The following is a 19,030-nucleotide window of genomic DNA, read 5'->3' on the forward strand; positions in this document are numbered from 1 at the left end:
TGCTGCAGCTAAAATTGAATAGGTTGGTTTTGGTGGGAGAGGGGAGAGAGGGAGAAGAAAGGCTCAGTAAAGTCATGCATTTGTCAAACATCCCTTGAGCATACATTATGCGTTAGGTACTGCTACAGATGTTGGGGAAACACTGGTGAGTAAGACAAAGTCCTTGCCTTGAGGTCCAGTGACAGCCACATATCACTACGATGCAAATATACTCCAGAATACTGTACAGGGAGTGTCTAAACCAGTTGGAGGAGGTGAGAGGAAATCTCAAAAGGAGGTAGTGATGGAGATGACTGGGGAGCAAGTATCCCTCTGCAAACAGGAAGTGGGTAAAGCAGAGGGGCCTTGAAGGTGGAGTATCAAAGTGCACAAAGGAAAAGAAGTAAAGAGCTGCTTCGGCAAAGAGCTGCCAGTAAACAGTTTGGAGCTGCTGGAATATGGAGTTAAAGCAGGAGACGTCCAGAAAGGAGATGAAGGAGGTCATGGGGTACAGGGAGCATCCCAGGTGCTACACTGAGGAGCTCACGCTATGTTCTGCTGGTGGAAGGCTGGCCATGTTTGCTGGCCTGCATGTTTGATTGGTGACTCTGATGGCCGAGGTGGAGGGTGGAGCTTGGAGAAAGATGACCAAGCACAGGAAGACCTAGCAGGTGATGGAGACAGGAGTCTTGGAGAAGCTGAGACCCCAACCAGGACCATGCAGGGGGCAGGGGAAAGTTCATAGAGACTGCAGTGGCTCTCAAATCTGGCTGCACAAGGGACTCTTATGGGCTCCAATAATATGTATTGCCTGGCTCTGCCCCTAAAGTTTCTGATTCAATAGCTCTGAGGAGGACCTGGCCCTCCCTGTCTCTGCAAAACTCCAGGGTTTGAAAGCCGGGTCTGAAAGCAGCTGATATGGACTGCCAGGTCTGATCTTCCTCTTGTTCTCCCTTCTCCCCTTTCTTCCTTTCTAGAACTGTCTATCAAGTACTTCCTACAGAACAAGGATTCATTAAGGCTAAAAAGTACCACAGAAGTAGACGATGAAAGAAAAAGGAAAAGGCCTTTCATCCTGTGTTTCTCAAACTGAAGAACTCGTATGCCCTGAAGCATAAACGCGTGGGTGCCCCACGCTGCAGGATTCCAGAGACTCTAGTTGGAGAAGCACTGCCTTGAGCATCATAAAATATCAGGGGCTGGATCTGCTGCACAGTGACTGAAACTTCAAATTGAACATGGTCACTGGGCACTCCTGTTAACATTATGATGGTAGAAATCAGCATCCTGGGGCCCAGGACAGGTGTCCTTTTATATTTAAAGATAATAATTGATTTGAAAATGTGAAACTTCATAAAATGCCATGGTTGTTTTATAGAGAGCCCTGACTATTTTGACATGGCTAGATGTTTGAAAAGATTTTGTTTTTCAAAATTGATTTGGAATGGGAAACTTTTTCCCAGTATTGAAAAATATTATCTTAATTTTCCTTCTACAGTTTTCCTTTGATACTGACATACCAGACAGTGCATATTTGTGTCAGAAATTCATGTCAGAACCACACCCCCAACAGCCACTGGGTCATGCATGCCATTCAGCTGCAGAAGATGGGAGGCGCAGGGCTTTGAAAACCTCTGTTCGGCTGCAGAAATGTTCAAGTTGAACGGGATTTGCAAATAAAAAGCATGACGATGAAGCCACCTCTGCTGAGGGCTGTGAAGTCTTCTCCTCCCAATCTGGATGCACCTGCTTTCCCCCACCCGCCTCCCTGTGTCAGCCATTGTCCATCAGTACTGACTGAGCACCACGCCTCAAGGCTGTGACAGCTCTAGTAGGAAGACACAACATGGAGGGTTTCTAGGCCAAGGCTGGTTCCAGACTTCAGTTTCCCTTTTTGTCCCAAGGCTGCCTCTTTACCCCCAGCTACCAGCTCATGGCCACCCCAGTCAGGGGGACTGCACATGACTGGGAAATTCAGATCCACTTCATGATCATTTATTGAGCGCCTTTGGAGAAAGCACAGTGGCTAACCAGTTAAGTGGACAGCCTTTGGAATCAAACCTGGCAGGAATTACTAGGTATCATCTAATTACTAGCTAGGTGATCTTAGGCAAGTCATATTGCTTCTTTAAGCCTTGGTGTTAGTAGGGATAAGGCTCCTCACTCTGAAGGGCTATAAGGCTTGAGATAAAGTCCACGATGACAAGCACCCTGAGTGGTCCACGGTAACGATAACAGGGGTCTCACTGGGGTCCTAGCGAAAAAACAGATGGGTAATCCAAGCAGAGTTTAATGAAGGAACTATTTACATTGTAGGAGAGGTGATGGGAGAAAGGCCACAGGCTGTGAGGGGGATTTAGTAAGGGAGAGAGCGGTGGAGGAAGGAGAAGTTCAAGAACCTGAAAGGTCACCTTGAGAAAAGCTGTGACCCTCCCTGAGGTTGCTGGAGCAGTAATGACCCCTCTTTCCCGCCCCTGCCTGCCCTTTCTATCTGTAGAGGGGCACTCCTTTTGCTGAACAGAAGGCAAGAAGGCAAGGCAGGTCAGAGATGCCTGACAGTCAATCTCTGGAGCCAGAGAGCAGGTAGAGTGGGATGGAGAGACCTGTGGGAAGGAAGGGGAGGGAGCTGCACCACTGGCCACTGCCATTCATGGAAGACCTGCCGGAGGTCGGCTCCCGGCAACTCAACAGGGAACAAAATACGTTCTTAGAAGTCTATGAATTCTGAGCCTAGTGGTAGACATGTGTAGAAATAAACGATCACAGTATAGGGCAATAGATGCTATTATAACATAACAAGAAGGAACCTCTAAACCAGGTGTTTCAGAAGAACAGTGTTCCTGGGAGGATTCTTGAGCCCTCGAGGGTGCTGAAGGAGGCACAGCCTTTAAAAGCAAGAAAGGAGGCGCTGGGAAAGAGCGTCCCAGACAGAGGAAGACAAGAACAGGGGGAGTGTGAGGTGGTTGTTAGGTAAAGCCTATGGATTTGGGGAGGTGGGTATGAAAAAAAGGGGAAGGATTCTAGGGAGGCAAGCCAGGGCTGCGTCATTCATAGAGGGACCTATTAGTCAAGTTAAAGAAGAGTTCAGATTCTATCTTGAGAGCCACTGGGATCTACAGCTGCATTTTAAACACTGGAATGACTAGTAAGGTCTGTGTTTCACCAAAAATGGTTTTGGTCACCTCAAGGAAGAAGGTATTGGATGTTATGACCCTGACCCATAAGAACTGGCATCTAGGTCCACAGATGTAACTAAGCAGGGGAAGAACCTCACTGCAGGTTAGGGAAATCCTGAGATAGTGCAGACATAGGGCAGGGAGAGCAGGGTTCTCAAACTGAGGCTCCCAGCAAATGTTCCCAGCATGATAGCAAATCCTGGGCAGAAGATAATCTAGTGCTGTACTTGTCATGATTGAATGGGTATGGGATCACCCAGGGATCTTATAACAAGGCAGACTCTGATGCAGCAGATCTGGGGTGGAGCCCAAGACGGTACATTTCTAAAGAGCTCCCAGATGATGCTGATGACAGAACACACTGAGTGGTTCAGCCTTAGAAGCCAACTGCCTCAACTTTCTCTTTTACAGATGAGCTAACAGAGGCCATGAGAGGGTGTGGCAGGTAGTGTAGCAGAGTAAAGCAGTGGCGGAGCCTACAGGGACTAGGTTTTTTTTTTTTTTTTTGCGGTACGCTGGCCTCTCACCGTTGTGGCCTCTCCCGTTGCGGAGCACAGGCTCCAGACGCGCAGGCTCAGCGGCCATGGCTCCCGGGCCCAGCCGCTCCGTGGCATGTGGGATCTTCCTGGACCGGGACACGAACCCGTGTCCCCCGCATCGGCAGGCGGACTCTCAACCACTGCGCCACCAGGGAAGCCCCAGGGACTAGTTTTGAGTCCCCAGTTCAGAGCTCTGGCGGAGTCCCCAGGACCTTCTGGGAGACTTTTGGAAGCCAGGCACTGTACTTGCTACTTGAAGGCAAAGGGGAGGAGTAGTGAACAATAAATTGATGAGCCCAAAGCGTTTCCAGCACATTCCTGGAGAGTGCAAATGGCTCTGCCAACATGTGTGATGAGCTCTTCACACATCAGCCTGCTCTGAGGGGACTGGGAAAGCTGACATAAACCTCTGCTGGGCTGCCAAAGGCCTGCTTCCCAGACACAGTGACTGGCTCAACGCAGGACTCAAAACATACATGCACACTGCTGCAATCCAGTTGGAGGACAATTTGCCAATATGTATCAAGAGTTAGAAAAGTCTTCCTTCTATTCAACCCTGTAATTTCATGTGGGTGAATGTCTAAAATAGAAATACACCAAAAAGAGAGGAAAGAAAACCAGCCATGACATTGAATGGCTACTGGCAACATACATCTAATTCTTATGATACTCTCGAATTGTAGGCTTGATATTACTTCTCCTACATGCATTTAAAAAAATCTAAGCATATACAGTAACACAATTTCAGAGTGGTTAATGTGCCCCCAAAGTCTTCCATCCAGGTAACGTTAGAACCAGGATTTTAGATCCAGGTCAATCTGATCTGAAGGCCATGTTCCGTCCATCACGATATACCATCATCATAGGCATGAGGTTTATTACAGTGTTTTCAGAAATATGGAAAAAAAGAGGGGAATGGCTAAGTAAATTAGGGTATATACACTGAATGGGCAATTATACAATCATTAGAAAAGATAAGCTGTTTCCATGGTGCTATAAAAGCATCATGGTTGTGATAAAATGCTTAATAAAAAATTATGATAGCAAATTTTATGTAATTAGAGTTAGGTAAAAGATGTATGCATATTAACAAAGATAAAATACAAGGCAAAGGACTTCCCTGGTGGCACAGTGGTTAAGAATCTGCCTGCCAATGCAGGGGACATGGGTTCGAGCCCTGTTCTGGGAAGATCCCACATGCCGCAGACCAACTAAGCCCATGCCCCACAACTACTGAGCCTGCGCTCTAGAGCACTGAGCCACAACTACTGAGCCTGCGTGCCATAACTACTGAAGCCTGTGCGCCTAAAGCCCGTGCTCCACAAGAGAAGCCATCGCAATGAGAAGCCCGCGCACCGCAACGAAGTGTAGCCCCCGCTCACCGCAACACTAGAGAAAGCCCGTGGGCAGCAACAAAGACCCAAGGCAGCCAAAAATAAATTAAAAAATATATATACAAGGCAAAATAATTGTTGTCCTACGGGGAGAGATTAAAGGTGATTTTTTTCCTCTGACATCCAAACTTTCTGTAATATTGTTATAAAAAGTGGCTGGGGAAGGCTAAGATTACAGAACACATGTGTTGGCGGGGAGTGCACAGAGCTGGTTATATATACAAGGTCCTTAGGGAAAGTTCCAGTAAGGTCTTGAAACCTCCACACATGCTCCTGTCTTCCTGTGGCTCTGTGTTTTAGACACAGTCATGAAAACTCTCTAGATAAGTTGTTCTAGTGCAGACTTTCTCACCTCTGGCACCTTCTTCAGGAAGGACTCCATAGCACTGGCCCCTTATTCCAGGCAGTCCCACAGTTATTAAAAAGAACTGCCTTCCAGAACTGCAGAGAGCACATTTACACAGAAGGTGGGAAAGGACAAAGATGGCAGTTAAGCATCACAAGTGACACCATGACCACGTAGAATGCCACATCAAGAGGGATTCTGAGGCAGGTCAGAGTTCAATGGCGGAGTGTACCCTGGACGTCTATCACAGGGATGGTATTCGGGAAGAGTGGGAGCACACACATACCCCATATTCACCTCCGTTTGTTAAGAAATAAGCAAATGGAGACTCACATTCTAAAAGAAGGAGGAAAATATGACCACCACTTCTAACTCTGGGTTTACAGATTTCTATCTGAATTTGTATATATTGTTCTACTCTGCTCCCTTAGATCCATTCCTATGGAACAGAGAGAGCTATTATTTTGAGCACAGTTCTACAATCAACGGAAGGCATGTGATTGGCTCTGATTGCTACTGACAAACCTACGGAGAAGCAAAAGGAAAGCAGAAGTTCAAACACTGCTAACCAGCTCAAAAAAGATGCAGGTCCCTCTTACCTTATGTGAAAAATTGTGTCTTACATTCTGGGAAGATCAATCAACATATCCCCAAATCGGATGATTAGACTGTAAAGTATGGCCTATATGCTCAGGGGAGCAGAGAGCCATTAAATGGGATAGTTAAGTAGATTACACTGAAACTGGAAAATGTTTGACAGAGTGAAAACCCAAGTTTTGCAGCGTGGTCATAATCATGCAAAAGATGTCACTGCGTGAGGGCTAGAAATAAAATAAACCCTTGTGAAAATGGTTGGTCTGTGAGGGAGTGGGAACTGGGGGTGACTTTGCACCCCCCATCTTTCTAACACCATGTACTGTTGTTGTAATGTCACTCACATTAACAAAGAATAAATTCCTTTTAAAAATCACGAAATCATAAGGAATTAGATATTTCAATATCTATTGCAGCTGTTGCCTTAACCTTGATTCAAGTTTGGAATACAGTTTTATTCATTAAACAAATACTTACTGAGTACCTACTTTATGCCAGGTACTGTTTAAGGTACCTGAGATGCAACTGTAAAAAAATGGATCCCTAACCTTGACAAGTTTACCATTTTCAGCTGAGTTCTACGAGTGTTATGTAAACTCACTGGTCATTGGAACTTCATGCGGCCTATTATAAATTATTATAGGACTTAGGGCATAATCTCACGATTTTACATGGTTATATCAGATCATATCTGTAGGTAACTGATGCAAACTGACTCATAACCATCACTGTACTCCTACCATCAAAGGAAACCTCTCCAATCTTCATTCATTTATATAGATATAGATATAGACATAGACATAGATAGACATATTCACCTGCTGTTTTCCAGGCAGTGCGTAAGGCACTGGGCTCTCCAGTGGTGAGTAATATATATGTGGGTCCTGCCTTCATGGCACTTACAATATAGGGAGATACATTTATAATTAAATACACAATAATTATGAATTGTGACACATATTATTCAGGAAATGGCAGCAGTGATAGAGAATAATGGTGAGCGGGTCGAGTCCCACTTTAACACTGTTAGGCAGGGCCTCTCTGAGGAAGGAGCGTACTCGCCCATCCCTGTAGTATGAGAATGAGTTGGCCATTGCAAGGAGGTGGAAGAGATTTCTGTCAACGAAGAACTCCATGTGCAAAGAGCCTGAGGCAGGAGGGAGCTTGACTTGTTAGAGAATGTTAAAGAAGGCCAGTGAGGGGGCTTCACTGGTGGCGCAGTGGTTGAGAGTCCGCCTGCCGATGCAGGGGACGCGGGTTCGTGCCCTGGTCCGGGAGGATCCCACATGCCGCAGGGCGGCTGGGCCCGTGAGCCATGGCCACTGAGCCTGCACATCTGGAGCCTGTGCTCCGCAACGGGAGAGGCCACAGCAGTGAGAGGCCCGCATACCGCAAAAAAAAAAAAAAAAAAAAAAGAAGGCCAGTGAGACCAGACTAAAGAGGAAAAGAGAATCCAAGGTGCAAGGTCTTTGAGACCTAAGTTAGCAATTGGGATTTAATGTGAAATGCATTATTTCTATAGGTAATGTAATAAAATTCTGGGAGACAGTAACAAAAACTTACATAAATACAAAGAGATTTAAGACTGTAAAGATGTAAATTACCCACCATGTTGTTTCATATATTCAATGTAATTCTAATCAAAACCACAACAGGGCTTGTCATTAAATTGGAAAACTAAATTCTAACATGAAAGAGCCAAGGGCAAGAATAGCCAAGATATTTCTAAAGAAGAATGAGGAGAGGGACGAGCTCTGTTAGAGATCAGGATTAACTGTGAAGCTCTAATAACTCTGAGTGCGGCTGTTATAGATGGTGGCCACCGGAATAGAAAGCTCAGAAACAGATGAATGCGTGTAAGGAACTTCGGCCTATGTCAGATACGGCCTGGGAGAACAAGGAAAGAGTAGGCTATCATTAAAAGGACCTGGGGAAAGTATTTATCCACAGAGGAAAAAATGAATTTTGCACCTCATCTCACACCATACACAAAACTTAACTGTAGATAAACAAAGGACTTATATTTAGAGAACAAAACTATACAGTTTTTAGTAGAAATATAGGGAATCATCTTTCTCACCTTGGTTTGGGGAATAGTTACTTAAGGACACAGAATGTGCTTATTAGATAAGCGAAGACTGATAAAATTGACTACATTATAATTAAGGGCTTCTGTTATCAAAAGATACCCTACAGGAGGTAAAAATGCAAGTTATACACATAACTGACAAAATAGTATAAAAAGCATATAAAGAAAGACTACATATCAATAAGATCAGGGCAGATAATCCAGTAGAAAATGGGCAAAATACATGAATACACCTCCCACAAGAAGTACATACAAATGAGTAGCAAATATTTGAAAAGATATTCAACCTTATTAATGACTGAGGGAACACAAAGCAAGACAACAAAAAGATGCCATTTTATACTATTTAACTGGTCAAAATTAAGACTCTTGACCAGACCAATATTGGAGAGGATTTGGAATCGTAGAAGCTCTCATACTTTGCTGACATGAGGGTACATCGTTGAGCCTAGCTTGGAAAATAATTCCACTTTTTTTTTGTAAAGTTGAACATTACTTTACCATATGACTTAGTCTCTGGATATAAACTCAAAAGAAAATCTTGCACATATGCAACAGGAGATATGTACAAGGATGCTCATATCTTCACAGGTGATAAAGGCAACGTCCTAGAAGTAACCCTGATGCCTATCAAGGGCTTATGAATAAATGTGTTGTGCTATCTGCACACAATGGAATATTATACAGCAGTCAAGATGAGCATGCTGCAGCTGCACTCATCAAAGGGATGACTACTGGCAACATAACATGGGACAAAAATGCTAAAAGATTATATACAACGGAACATCCTTTATTGAAGTTAAAGGACTAACAAAACAAAATAATATGACTTTAAGGAATGTATATGAATAGTAAAGCCATATGAAATACAAAGGAATTGTATATAACATTCAGGTTAGCAGGAGGAGTCAGTAGCTTGGGGTGGGAGGAGCTCGTAAGTCTATAAGATATTGTCAAAGTTCTGGTTGTCTCGGTAGCTGGTGTGTAATTGCAAAATGAAATAATGAATAAATACAAAAAGGGGTCATGCACAGACCAATGAGGAAAGTATTTCATGAAACAAAGAGTAAGATTAATTCAATTTTGGACACCTGAGTGGTAGGTCAAAGTAGGAAGGATCCTTTGAATCTAACTGGTCCAGTTCTCCTAGGTCAGAGCTGTAGAGACCAAGGACCAGGTAGGAAAAGGGACTCACTCAAATATATTACTTAGCTATGGCAAACTAAAAGTCGACCTTTAATTTCCTAATAGCATAATTCACTATTTGACTTGCAATGATACACGTATGCTAAAACAATGCATAAAATAAAAGGGACACCAAGAAAGCAAAGCAATGGTGATTTTTATGATATATATTTTGAAGGGCTCTGAAAAAGACCTGGTATGCATGAATGCATGCGTGCATGCATGCATGCATTGAGTCCATAATGATATAGGCCAACATCCCATACTTGGGTATAAAGTTTAAGGAACTACTACTCTTCTCTTGGTGAAGAATGAAGAAAAAGTAGCCAGAGAAAAGGATCAGAGTGAGGGGAAGAAATCCACCTGCCATCTTCTGAGACCCATGAAAGGATAATCTCTGAATCATAAATTTGAATTCCAGCCTCCAGAGACTTCAGGATGAAGGCTCAAATGCCTTGATGATAGATGAACACTCACAACCCCTCTTCAGTTTTTAGTCCCAAACAAAGAGCTGTTCTGACCAAAACACAAAGGAAAGAGCCAGCCAGTTAAAAGCGCCAAACCCGTGCCACACTGCCCTGTCCAGGTGGAAATCCAACAGGAGTAATAAGGTAAAACATCTGAGATGAAAAGAGAACAACTTCTGATGTTTAAAGAGACACTTGGCAGCTTAAACACTGCCTCTGGGCATAGTTGATTGAGAGGACCAGGTAGCCAAAGAGAGGGTTCCATCAGTAGGCACGTGGCTGTGTGTACAGGCCACTCCTCACAAAGCCCACCGGATGCACAGTACATCAAAACACAGTTTCCCTCCCACGTAAGGAACGTGAAGGAGAGCCCGGCTGGCCAAATGCAGAACGACCCACGACCCTTTCATTTCCCTCCCTCCACTCTCTTAGGACAACTGTAAATGCACAGGATTAAATTTAACCTGCAGGGTTTTTTTTTTAATTCAAATTTTCCTTTAGCAAAAGCTCTGGAGAGGAATTACGGCAGAAGTTCATGAGAAACAGCTGGGAGCCCATCGAGACATTCCTATGACACGGATAGGAAATGACCTGGAGTTTCTCGAGGCAAGGAGAAAACAGACATAGAGCCCTGTGCCTCTGAAATCTACTATAGTTAACTCTCCAAAAAAAGTAGAGCAATTCCAAGGATGCAGTGGGGACTAAGGGTACAGCCCAAGGGTAGAGGCTTCACACGCACATGTGCACAAATACATACGTGCATACACGTGCCATGTTACAGCTACATACACTCGCAAACCGACATGCTTATAAACACATACACCAAGACAAATATACTGGTCCACGTGTGCTCACTGTGGGAATATTTTCCATGCAGTAACTCCTACTGCTTTCTTTACAGCTAAGTTGAATGACTAATGTTTATTGTGAAAACCTTTTTATTGCCAGGAGAACATGATTTGCTGTTCTTCAGGTAACAAGTGCTATGCATCTGTTGATTCCTACTGTCACATTACCTGGCTCCATCACAAATACCTGTGCTGTAATAAAAAAAAAAAATAAAGCAACACCCCGAGGCAAATATATAGGCATTCTTGGTATGCTAAAAGTGGATGACAGGCAGCTCTAATGGTCCCACTTACATAAATGCAACTTATTCATATCAGAAGGCAACTTCCTTTCCTTCCAGACTCAGAGTGCCAGAAATCATTCCTTTCAACCAGCCTGTCAGCCCAGCAGACCTGTATGTGGCAGAGGAACATCCTATGGAGGACGCGTAATGGGCTGAGGGTTAGGAAAAATGGCTCCTTGACATCCCAGGCCTCTGACTTTTAAGACTTAGGGAAAGCTGTGGGAAAATCTATGAAGCTTTGGGTGTGCGTATGCCTTTTTTTAAATCTCACAAATAAACAACAGAACTAACTTCTACTGTAAAAGGAGAGGGGAAGGTATTTGTAAGGTAAAGTCCATGGTGGATTCTGCTGTCAGAGCTGCAAGATGCCATTCATGAAATGCAAAGGGATATTGACGGACTGATCCGGTCTTGTGTGTCTTCAATTATTCCACAAACTGTTTGTTTAGCAAACTTGAGGGAAAAAAAGCCAATGCTTCTTGAATTTGAGCCTTAACATAATTAGTGCCTAGCATCTGCATGGGCATGAGTTTGAGCTGGCTATAGTGTAACATCAGACAATGTTGTATTCCAGAAGAGTGAAAATGAAGGCAGGGGAAAGCCAGAGTCATGACTGTGTTTATTTAGCAGGTATTTAGCTAGGATAACATATCAGAGTGGACTGACTGGATGCATGTTATGGAATGCTTCTTCCCAACCTTGGATGTACACTAAAATTTCCCAAAGCACTTAAAAAAAAAAAAAAAAAACAACTCCACATGGATAGAACTTTCCCTCCAGATATTCTGATTTATTTGGAATACAATGATGCCTAAGCATTCCATCATCCATCCATCCATCTATTTATGTATCCACCTACCAATGCATTTATGATATGGTTTGGAGCTCTCAAGGTATGATTCTCATTTTCAGCCAGGCTTGAGAACCACTCAACTTGTCAGACAAAATTTCACCATTACCCCTTATTAAGATAAAGTACAAATCTACACACCCATATAAGGAATATCTATTGAGCACATATGATGTGCAAACTTTTCTTTTAGGTCCTGAGGACACACTAAAAAGCAAAAACAAATATGACCAGTGTCCGTTCAAGATGAGTTCTCCACCAGGCTGGAGAACCAGGGAAGAGCTAGTTTCACAGTTCAGTTCTGAAGGTCATCTGTGGGCAGAATTCCATCTTTTGCTCAGGGGAGCTCAGTCTTTTGTTCTATTCTGAGCTTCAACTCAGAGGGCCTCCATAGTGAGGCCCCCCCCACACTATGGAGGGCAATCTGCTTTACTCAAAGTCCACTGGCTTAAATGTTAATCTTATCCAAAAACACCATCACAAAAACATCCAGGATAATGTTTGACCTCATATCTGGGCACCGTGGCCCAGTCAAGTTGACACATAAAATAACCATCACACGGCCCGTACCCTTATGGGGCTAAAAGTCCGGTAGGGGACTAGATGATGCTATAGCACACAAACAAAATAAGTGCAGATTGTAAAAACGGTATGACAGAAATAAGCAAATTGCCGGAGAAAATGGACAGTACAGGGAAAAAGCCTCTTGGAGGTGAAGGATAGGAAGGAACCAGCCACAAGAAACATCAAGTAAAAAGTGCTATAGGCAGAAGCGACAGCATTCACAAAGTCACATGGGCTGCAAAGAACTGGATGAGCTGGAGGAAGTGTTAGAAAGCCAGAGGGGCTGGTACACAGAAAACAGTGGGAAGAGAGGCAGGAGATGAAGTTAGAGGGGCCAGATCATCCGGGGCTCTAAAGTTAAGACGAAGCCAAAGCAGGGAAGTAACATGACTGAATTTACTTTTCAAGATACTCTGTCTGGCTGCAATGTGGGGAAGTGGAATAGGGGAAGTGTGGGTGGGGGATCGGCAGGGAGGTTCTGAAGTGGTCCAGGCATCAGATCAGTGCTCAGAACACTGTGGTGGTGGAGGTGGTGTCGTAGGACCTGGCCTGGATGGAACTTTCTAGAGTATTTGATGTGTGGCAGGTGGGAGGAATGGATGATTCCCATACTTATGGCTTAAACGATTCAAAAGAAATAAGAGCCTTCTTCCTAGTTACCAGCCCGGTTCATGTTACACCCACTAGCCTCCTGCATTATGCAAATTGTACATCGTAATTAATGTAGATCCAGCTTGAATTATGCAAATTCTTGCCTTGGGCTGTGCTAGTCACTTCCTGCCTCTACTACCTCCTGCCCATCGAAGACCACATCCCATCCTCCCTACTGACCCCCTGTGGACTGGAGCCATAAGCCTGTCTTGGGTGAGCGAGCCCTGAGAGGTCATTACAGCGAAGCCAAGAGAAAGCAGGAGGATGAACATCCAAAAGGAGGCAGCACCTCCCCCGGGCCTTTCTCTGGGAACCTGCTCTGAGCTCATCACGCAGCTGGCCCCTCTCTCCATCCGTGCTTGTCGGCACCGGTCCTGCGCAGAACTCCTCTCCGGCTCAGAACACATGCCTGGCCTTCCTGCAATGCACTCTGATGGAATGCTGATTCCTGGGGCCCATGCTTTTGGTTCAGATCAAATGCAACTGTCTATATGCTGGAAAAATATTGACGACCCTCCAACCTATCCCAACTTTTAAAGGGGCTTCTGCACAGGAATGCCGCCTTGTTTTACTGAGGCGAAGTCTGTGTTTTATTTAACTCTGAACGCCAGGCGCCTAGAATAGCTTGCAGGATAAATGTCAATCAACTCTAGCATAATCAAGACACCCATTCCTGCCTCATTAGGGTCCTCTCATTCCCTTTAAGCTTCTCAGATTTATACACTGTAATTAGAAACTTGGTGATTTTGACTGCTAAACATAAAGGCTTACTGGGAAGCTTCTCATGTCTGAATTTTTAAAATTTGCACACGTTAATCCAGTTGCATCTTCTGGCCCAATTCCCTCACACCGTTTTATATTTATTTTTGGACGGAGACGAGAACCATTAATTGAATTGAAACACATATTGATTATTGTTTTTCGTGAACTCTGAACAGCTTGTCTCTGAATGATTTTACTGAGGAGTTTTTAGGCAACTGTTTGACTGGATTGTTTCCCCTGTGACAGCATTCTGGCTTGCGTGCCTGTCTGCAGTTGCCTGGTCTGCTTCTGGGGAGTCCTGTTGTTCGCAAGAGCAGAGTCAGAGTGGAAGGGGTCACGCCAACCCTCTTCATGTACAGGCCCTGATTGGGGCACCCTGATATCCCATCAAACCCAAGTAGGGCTCCGGAAGAGTCTAGGCAAATAGCATGCTTTCCACGTCCCTGGTGAAAATCCTCAGCTCTCTGGACCCCATGTGAGCAGAGATATCCCTCAGTTCATGTAGTCGCCACATTATTCATTCAAGGACTGCAGTGTCTGCATCAAGCAGAGCTTTCCAGAGCCAGATTAGGACATTTTAGGACGTGTCTTACACCACTGCTTCTCCCATGTTCATGTGCGCGTGAGTCACCTAGTTGAGACACAGACTCTGATTCAGTGGATGAGCTGGGGCCTGAGATGCTGCATGTCTGACCTGCTCCCAGGTGATGCTGATCTGCGGGCGTGTAGGCACGGGGCCTCTGACGTGACCTCTCTTCATGCACTGTCTGTCACCCTGCTGGGGAAGTGACCACAGAAGCACACCCTGCATCTCCACTAAAATACAAATTCCCGAAGATCTGAGGCCATGGGCTATGCACCCTGATGCGTCCTGCTGCAGCAGAGGCGAGGCTGGCTTCAGCGGGCTCTGATGAGCATTCTGAGCTCCCCCTTCAGTGGGCACGGAGAGAGGTCGTGGCTGTTGGAGAATCAGGCCGTTTCACAGCCCTGGGGTGGCATCAGGGTAAGGGGCTAGACTCCCAGCCCTTAGGGATAGGAGGCCAGAATCTAAGTCCATGGTTCCAGGGAGCTCTTCAAGATAAGAACTCCTCACTGAAAGGAAGGTGTCAAAAGTCCAGAAAGGGGCAGCAAGGAAAAAGCAGATGTGATAGTTTTCACCTCTTCCACCTTGATGCAAGGGCTTCCAGCAAATAGTTGAGCCCTCACTGCAGTATCACAGATGAGTTAAACGTCCTTGCCTCCTGGCACATTTTGCAGGTGTCCCTGAGATGCTTATTGTGCTCACAGCCACTAGCCACACAACAGCCAGGTGATTTTTTTAAGAATGCGAATATGATTCCTTCACTCCTCTGCTTAAAATCCTCCTAGGGTGTTCTGTTCCTCTCAGGAGAAAGTGCAAACTCTAGAAGCCTTGCGTAACCTGACTCTACCCACCCACTCTCCACATGGACTCATCACCATCGTCCATGCTCACGAGGCTTCAGTCACTCTGACCTCCTTCCTACTTGTCAAACAGGCCAGAGTCATTCCTACTGCAGGGCCGTTACACGAGTTGTTTTCCTTCAAGGGTCATCACTGCTTTGCCTCTGAAGTCTCTGGCCACGGGCAAGGTTTCAACAGCAGAGCAAATCCAAAATGAGGTGTAAAACTTTGGTTGTGTGGGGTTGGCGTGGATTTGCTTTTCCTTTGAATTTTCCCCAGTAGAAGCCTGGAACAGTTTGACACCTTTATATTACAAAGAGGGGACTGAAGCCCAGAGACTGAATGGGACATAATCAAACCATTCCGATTTTGGAGGGCAGAACTGTCCAAGGGTGGGCCCACAGGTTATGACTTGGACCCACGGGGAAGGGAATTTAATCTTAACGTATGACATACTACTCAGACCTGCTGTGTTTAACAATTTTTACAATATTTACAAAGTTATAACTCTTCTTCACTCCCTCCTCTTTTTGGCTTTTGACTTTGCTGCGTCCAAGGTTGTACATAGGAAGGCACAGACAATCCTGGATTTCTCTTCCATTTGTGTTGTCTGATTTTTCCTTGCCACAAAATGTACTTTCTGAGATCAGAAGAGGGTGATTTGTGATTTATGGATTTCTCTCTAGAAATTATAACCAGAACCTAATTTAAAAAATCAAATTGGTTTCATCTAATTACATTTGGAAATTGCCTCATAAACACATGTTCTGTTATGAATGTCTTTAAAAGCAAGGTCTCCTGCTCACTATCTGAGGCAGGATTGGGTTGAGCCCAGCGTGGGGGAGACTCCCCATCCTGCTGAAACTTTCTGAAGAATAGTGCAGTCTAGAGCCGTGCTTCACAAACTTTAATGCCCATGTGAATCACCCAGGGATCTTGGTAAAATGAAGACTCTGATTCAGGAAGTCTGGTGGGGTCTGAGATGCTGTATTTCTAACCAGCCAATGCTGCTGGTCCATGGACCACATTGGATAAGGGGCGAGACACCTGCACTTGAATTCAGGACCCATGAGTTGCATAACCTTGGTCCTTACATTTCACCTCTCCAAGTCTCAGTGGCCTCATTTTTATGTAATGGCAAGAGCTAATATTTTTCTATGCTATTTCTAAATGCCAAACGCAGTACTAAACATATATTTATGTTTATTAATAAATATAAATGAGCAGTTTCTTAATGTACCCAAGGTTATAGAGCAAGGAAGTGGCAGAGCTGGGATTCACATCTAGGCTGCCTGACCTCAAAGTCAACATTCTTACCTTCTGAGGCCTCACTGGTTTGTGACACACATGGTCACAGCCATGTTTATGGTCAAAATATAAGGCCTAAGCCCATGACCTCCTTAGGTCCCTTCACAGCGTCAACCCGGAAGTTTGGCATATTCCCAGAAGGTAACCTCAAATGCTCAAACAAGTCAGACAGCGGCCGCCTTCTAGCTCTGGTTCTCTGTATTACAGCCGAAGGAGCAGCCGAGAAACTACCTGAAGGTGTCTCACCACAGCTGTTTCCAGTAGAGTCCCTCACGGGAACGCCAATATCCCAGCAACTGGTCTTTGAATATCCACAAGGCACTGGGTTCACAGAGAAGCGAGAAGAAAGGTGCGTTGTCCTAATCCGTGTGCACCTTTGTGCCTAGAGTTCCAGACAGCGTACCATCTAGGAGTCTACCTTTGGAACAGAGCAGGACCCTATGGGGCCTTCTCAGGACAGAACCACCCGCCATGTCCTCCGCCTGCCTCTTGTCTGTAGAAAAACTTTAGCCAAAGAATAAATTTAAAGTGAGGAAATGCAGAAACAAACGAGAGCAGTCAAATAAAACAAAGTAATAATAGTTTAGCCATTAAGCAAAGTCAAAGACCTTTAGTTCTTCCTCAAGGGCTACAGATAATATTCTGAGCCACATTCTTTGAGCTATCTTGCAGATACTGAAACTCTCACCAGGTGGAAGAAGTTAACTACACGATGACCAGACTGTAGCCATGACATAAGCTGCTCCATCCGACACAATTCCGAGAACTAACTTCAAGGAAGTGGGAACAAACGGACGCGGGAACTGAAGCTTAACTGTACTTAAAACAATCAATAGGATGCTGATGAGACCACCCTATGACCAATTCCAAGATGACTGTCAGAGCTCACTGTGCTTTGCTGCACTTAAGCCCCTCCCTCCACCCATACATCCCTGAAACTCCCCCTTTAAAAGCTCTTGCCCTCTGATTGGCAGTGGGGAGTTGGCTTTTGGACATGAGTCTGCCTTCTCCCCAGGTTGCTAGCCTCCTGAATAAAGCAAACTTTCCTTTCCAACCAACGTCTGTCTCTCAAGTATTGGCTTTCGAGCAGCAAGCAGCCAAACGTGAGTTCAGCAGCCCCTTCGGGGAGCTCGTGCTCAGTGTGTCTAACTCACAGCTATGTCTGCACTCTTGCTCTCTCTCCATCTATTTCTTTCTTCTTACTGTGGAATCACAATCAAGGGTTTCCTAGCCCAGCGCAGTGCATAATCCTGTTACAGCAAGAGGGATACTGCTCCTGTGGAAGCAATCTGTGCAGATATGACTCTACCTGCAACGTGGCCTAGACCTGTGGTTTCCAAAGGCAGGTAGGTACAAGAACCGGGGTCTTTTCACGCCAGAGCTGTCCTCAATTCAAGGCAAAATGAGGAAAAAATAAGGAGAATGTCATGAGTTACGCATAAAGCTAAATTTATTCGATTTAAAGGACTGCCTTTTATTCTGAGATTATGTCCTTTCTATATTTTTGAAATTGTCTTTTATGAAACAATGTTAATAAAAGATGGTAAAGTACTCTGTGTTGGTTCCCCCAAACCATTTGAAATGTTACTGGCCTGTGAATTCCAAAAGTCTTCAACACCTGGCATTGAGAGCCATTTATAAAACAACACCAAGCAACTTAACACCTTAAGTCCTGGGTCCTTTCCCTCTGCTTTACAAAGGGCAGGTGGGTAGATGTCTATCTCATCTGTGTGTATGTGAGTGTGTATGTGACTGTGTATGATCACAGCCTGTGCTTTACAAGGAACAGTGTGTAGCTTTTAAATGACTGGGTTTTGTTTCAGTTGAGTTTCCAGTCCCTTTCTTCCCGAATAAGGTTTTGAATGCGTCGCAGGCAAGGTCTATGAGTACGAGTGCCTCCTCTCCTTCAGCAGCATCCCTGGGAAGGATGCTTCTCTCAAGCCCATGTTCTAAGATGGAGATGGTAGACAGCTCTGCCTCTGAGGAACGCTGGATGGAGTGAGATAAGTGTTTCCTGAAGGTGTTTTCTCTAGCACCCTGTACATGATAAGACAGTTTTCTCTTCCCTCAGCCCTGAGGTCCGTCCAGGTCTCTCTAGCAAATTTGTGTCCATCAGATTTACCCTGAATATTTCTCCCTCATCAATACTCCTTGACTTTCCTTCCCAGAGCTCATCCTCCCTTATGGAGGCGATATTCTTCCCCAAGCTCTCTCTCAACAGGTGTACCTTTCTGCATAAGCGCTGAGAGTCATTAGTCCCTCCATGAGCCAACAGTGTATTCCAGCCTGGAATGCTTATTAACTTTCCCCTCTCAGACTCCCTGGAGAAACCCTGAAGCAACGATTAACCTCCCCCATCTTACAGATGAGAAAACTGAGGCTTGAAGAGAGGAAGAACCTGCTAAAGGTCACTTGAGATGGTGGTAGGACTACTAGGATACCAGACTCTACCCTTCCAGCTTCAGTTTCCATGCCCTTTCTCTGCATTGCTGCGTTTTCTTATTATAATCTGTATCAACAACCTTGTGGTGTCTCAGAACACAAGGGGTGGGAAGAAAGTCAATCTCATCCA

General features: G+C 44.8%; 1 protein-coding gene across 1 annotated transcript in view; it reads right to left on the reverse strand.

The window, feature by feature from the left end:
- Positions 1 to 19,030, reverse strand: part of PTPRT (protein tyrosine phosphatase receptor type T) — a gene marked incomplete at both ends in the record, with an annotated part of 1,086,576 nt that overhangs the window by 371,808 nt on the left and 695,738 nt on the right.

Source organism: Grampus griseus (genome assembly GCF_964374135.1).
Source record: "Grampus griseus genome assembly, chromosome: 14".
NCBI classification, from domain to species: domain Eukaryota; kingdom Metazoa; phylum Chordata; class Mammalia; order Artiodactyla; family Delphinidae; genus Grampus; species Grampus griseus.